The sequence below is a fragment of the Photinus pyralis genome, unplaced genomic scaffold (genome assembly GCF_008802855.1).
Source record: "Photinus pyralis isolate 1611_PpyrPB1 unplaced genomic scaffold, Ppyr1.3 Ppyr1.4_LG10, whole genome shotgun sequence".
Classification (NCBI taxonomy): domain Eukaryota; kingdom Metazoa; phylum Arthropoda; class Insecta; order Coleoptera; family Lampyridae; genus Photinus; species Photinus pyralis.
The window spans coordinates 20272276-20277366 of record NW_022170250.1 but is presented as its reverse complement, the minus strand read 5'-3'; the positions used below and the strand labels follow the sequence as shown (position 1 = coordinate 20277366).

General features: G+C 40.5%; 1 protein-coding gene and 1 long non-coding RNA gene across 3 annotated transcripts in view; one reads left to right on the top strand and one right to left on the bottom strand.

Annotated features, from left to right (window-relative positions):
* The window catches only part of LOC116161281 (synaptotagmin-7), a 650310-nt gene that overhangs the window by 49812 nt on the left and 595407 nt on the right, over positions 1-5091 (bottom strand). The window lies entirely within an intron of this gene.
* Positions 3514-4053, top strand: LOC116161300. Its single transcript, XR_004143388.1, has 3 exons — positions 3514-3673; positions 3727-3858; positions 3911-4053. It is a non-coding gene; the product is annotated as an uncharacterized LOC116161300 (long non-coding RNA).

The following is a 5091-nucleotide window of genomic DNA, read 5'->3' as shown; positions in this document are numbered from 1 at the left end:
CCCCCCCCCCCCCCCTCCCCGTAGCACTGTTTTCCACAAACAGTTTTGTCTCTTCAAGACTCTTTTGGCAGTTCTTTGGAAAACACCATGAGGTTGTTTCTTCCACACTGCAGAGAACGTAGCATCGGGGGGTCTCGGGGTATAATACCCCCCAGCAACGTAAAATTAAATGGCCACTTCCAGAAAATTATGCTAGAAACGACTGGGGTTCAAAACCACCCAGCAAAGAATGATTTGATAACCTTTTCTTGGTATTGGCCCCAGACCCCCCGGTGGCACTGATTTTCACAAAGAGTTTTGTCTCTTCGAGACTCTTTTGACAGTTGTTGGAGAAGGACAATAACATTCTTTCTTCCGCACTGCAGAGAACGTAGCACCGGGAGTCTGGGGGGTATGGAATACCCCCCAGCAACATAAAAGTAATGATGCTAAAAGTGGCGGGGGTTCAAAACCACCCAGCAAAAAAGAACATTTTCTTTTAAACCCCTTATGGTGGAATTATGGAAATAGCCATAGAAATGTCGTTTACTGGAGTTTTCTATACCCTTCCCCCATCTGAACCCCCCGGTAGCATTTTTTGCACAAACAGTTTTTTGTCTTCAGAGCTCTGTTGACGGTTGTTGGAGAAGGACTATAACATTCTTTTCTCCGCACTGCAGAGCACATAGCACCGGGGGGCCTGGCGAGTATGAAATATCCCCCAGCAACGTAAAAGTAAGTTGCCACTTTCGGGAAATTATGCTAAAACCGGCGGGGGGTTCAAAACCACCCAGCAAAGAATGACTAGATAACCTTGTCTTTTAAACGTTGTGGCGGGATTATGGGAATAGCAATAGAACTACTGTTGACTGGGGGGTATTTCATACCCCCTCCACCCGGCCCTCCGGTGCCACTGTTTTTCACAAATAGTTTTGTCTCTTCAAGACTCTTTTGACCGTTGTTGGCAAAGGACTATATAACAGTCTTTCCTCCGCACTGCAGAGAACGTAGCACCGGCGGTCTGGGGGGTATTAATACCCCCCAGGAACGTAAAAGTGAATGGCCACTTCCAGAAAATTATGCTAGAAGCGGCGGTGGTTCAAAACCATCCAGCAAAGAATGATTTGATAACCTTTTCTTTTAAACCTTGTGGTGAAATAGCAATGCAACTTCCGTTTACTGGGGGGTATTACACCCCCCGGTAGCCCTGTTCTTCGCAAACAGTTTTTCCTTCAAGACTCGCTTGACAGTTGTTGGGAAAGGAATGTATAACATCCGTTTCTCCGCATACGGTAGAGAACGTAGCACCGGGGGGTCTGGGGAGGATGGAATACTCCCTGCAACGTAAAAGTAAATGGCCATGTCCAGGAAGTTATGTGTTCAAAACCGCCCAGCAAAGAAGGGCTTTTCCCCATAAACCTTTATGGTGGTATTCTGTAAATGACGGTGCTGGTAGGAATTTCAGCCAAAATAAATCGAATTCGTGGCCACGTCCCTTTGAACTACCCTTTCTTCAGCGTCAAAAACGACAACAGTCAAATCAAATCGAGCCTATTTATACGGATATTTTCTTTTTTGAACTTCAATCAAGCCAACTTTAAATGAAAAACTTTTTTAGCAATGAGGTCATAAATGACAAAATCTATCTAATACAAACAGCTTCAATTGACCCAGAGATTGGTGTCTTTAAGAAAAACAAATCCCAAGTTTTGTCATAAATCAAATTCAGTTTACACAAATTCGTTTTAAAAATTGAGCGACCCTTACTTTTACATAAATTCAAATCACTGTACCTCATATCAAAATGTCCTTTGGCAGACGATGAATTTCATAAAAAAGCGGATTTAGCACGGACCTCCTTGCGAGACAATATTTCTGAAACTGACCAATGGAAACGGGAAATTGGATCTTGGCGACTTCTATGGACTCTCTGGGAGTGAGTGCGTTCTGGACCCCGGACGTAATTTAGCCGCCTTTGAACTTCTGGCGGGGATATGAAATTTACAGTATCATTTTTCAGTCTTGAAAATTCTCGTATAAAAAGAGTGTCCGAAATAGCACTTGGTACCGGACCAGGTTTTGTTATGTTTTGCTCGGAGTTCTAACTTGAAATAACCAAAAACCGGCGGCCGGTGTGGTTAACTCTTTCTCAACCGTAGGCCGAATCCCTTCAAAAACTCTCTCCGGATTAATCTCTACCAATCTTTTTGAATTATTTAACGCCCTTCAAAATGGCGCCTAGTGGTTAAGTGAACATTTTTTTAAGAGCTAATGACAATGATTATGAAGTTTGAGACAATTCCAAAAATTATCGCGGACAGACTGTCGCCAAGAGTTCCGAAAGTAATTATTCGGCAGCACGCTATAGAAATCAATTGCCCAGAAAAAAAGTTATCACTAATTTGAATCGGAAACTTCTCAGAGTCTTTAAAATGATGTATGGGTTTCGACGAGCAGGACTGATAATTAAGGAAGGAAGAATAGCGGTATTTGTATAGAAAAGTAAATGCCGTGTGGGATTCTAAATGGCCACAAGCTAGTAGCGCAAAAATCATTATAATTTAAACAAAATGGAACTCAATCAAAAACAATAGAAAGATAATTAATGCTCACGTCTTGTCAGTTAGGACCTTGCTTTATTTTCAATAAACTAATTATCTTACATTTAATTAATGATGCAAAAAAGTACTCGATGAAGAAATTAGTGATGAATGCTAGTTAGAGATGATGAGTTTATTGATGGTGTAGGGTGATGGCTGAAGCTGATAAGTTGTTTTATTTTGCAAATTGTCCCTTTTGCTTTAAGGGCCCAAAATCCAAAACTACTCAAAAGAAAATGATGACTTTCGGATGTCCATGAACCTAGCAGAGCAAGCTCAGCAGAACACAATCAAACATATTGCTAATTAGGTACTAATTAAGTACTATATTCCCGAATTAAATGCTGCTTTTTTTTATTAAATTATTACATATTTTGTCAGGTTCATATGAACTCATCAGAGCACTACCTCAAAAAACCAAGAAAATGAAAAATGAACTAACTATAATTAGCTGCTAATTACGTGCCCTATCCCGGAATTAAATGCTCCTTTTTTTTTAAATTATGAATAATTAAAAAAAAGTAGCATTTAATTCGGGAATAGGACACTTAATTAGCACCTAAGTGGTACCTAATTATAGTTAGTTCACTTTTCTTTTTTTGGGTTTTTAAGGTAGTGCTCTGCTGAGTTAATATGAACCTGGCAGAACATGTAATAATTTTTAAAAAAAGCAGCATTTAATTCGGGAATATAGCACTTAATTAGCACCTAATTAGCAATATGTTTGATTGTGTTCTGCTGACCTTGCTCTGCTAGGTTCATGGACATGGCTTTTCGGTACTAATTAATCGTCGTTATCTTCAATAACAAGAATTTTCGAAATGTTCAGATTATAATTTCAATTTCGTAACACAAAGCGTGCGATTGCGAAAGCCTGTCCGTTGTTGATAACAAACTACAAAGCTTTGTGGTAGTGACATCTATCAATAGCGTCATAACGTTACACCTTCGAAAACGACACTCTCCTTCTACTTTGTGGGTGGGGGTGGTGGCCTAAATATGCATGTTAAATGAGTAGGTACCAAGTTGTATTTTCACCATGTATTTCAAAACACTATTGGCTACTCTCTTTTTGGTTCATGCTGTTGTGGCAGGTGAGTGCTGCACCAACCTTGGTACAATGACTCAATACGCTCTAAAATTTCAGAACTGAACTGTTACAAATGCGACAGCTCAAAGGGTGACACTAACTGCAAGGGTTGGTTGGGAGTTGGGGATGAAGCATGCGAAATTCCACCTTCGACTGTATCGTCAGTGTGCCTTGAATATGCGGAAATTGGTAAATGAAAGATGGAATAATGACAATTGCTATTGATCTACTTCTTTCGTAGTGAACGATGTGACAAGATATGTAAGAGAGTGCTCCGTTAGGGAAGATAATGTGTCACCTTGCGTGAGAATGAAAGATAACGGCCGAAACCTTCTCACGTGTAGCGATTGTAGGTATGACAATTGTAACAAATCTATTTTTTAAAAAAAGGACTTGTCAAATTGATAGGATTAATTGAACTATGTGCACATTTAAGGAAATGTAATAAGTTTAAATAAAATTTTGTATGAAATGGCCATGGGGATCAAAGATTACCACCAGTTCCTGATTAATTTAGGCAACCCACAGGAATCATACATTTTTCTACGCTCGGCAATTCCCCGTTCGACCCTAACGGCATTAATCTCGCCAACCACCTAATAACAGTACCCCAACCTTCATATCACACCACAGTATTTCTATTGTTGACCATATCACCAAACCCCTCTATCGCCGGCCCTAAGAAACCCCACCATCTTTATCGCCAGAAGCTCCCTGAGTCCCTGATAGGATACCTACTTAATCCCTTTAGGGCGAAGAGATGAGTATTCCGCCAATTCCTACTAGCGGACAGAATACAACAAACTCCACTCCCTCCCTCCACAATCACATTGTTATCCAGCATTTACAACCGCTGTATCTAACTCCCGTACCTACCAACACACTGGAAATCCTCTTCAGAAGTTATGATCGCAAAACCACATAGCGACACCACCAGAGCATTCCTTTACCGAGCGGTTCAAGGATTAAGAAACCACCTACCTCCCAGTTTAGTTTCAGATCGATTAGATGCACCCAAGATCCTCCTCTGCAATCAGAGATTGGCAAATCCTTCAACAACCGACACTTGCACTCTTGCAATACGACCGGAGATTTTGGATTATTCTATCGATCGCTTGTTGCGTGGTAGTTGTTTCTCTGGCACTGACCGCCTATATTTCCTTTCAGCTTGTTTGATTGATTTATGTCGAATAAATTTGTTTCATCTGACCGGTTTTGTGACTAATCGAGCCCGAAATTTCTTAGAGAAATTCTGCATTTCCCTTAAGTTTTCATATCAGTAAGTAGTTCGCCTAACCTTCCCTTTATGAGTATCCTCTTCTGACAATTCGTCTACGAGATACTGATCGTTTCGACCTCATTAATAGATATTATGTCTCATCTAGACGATTCAGTTTACCTTTGTGAATACTCTCCACTGAC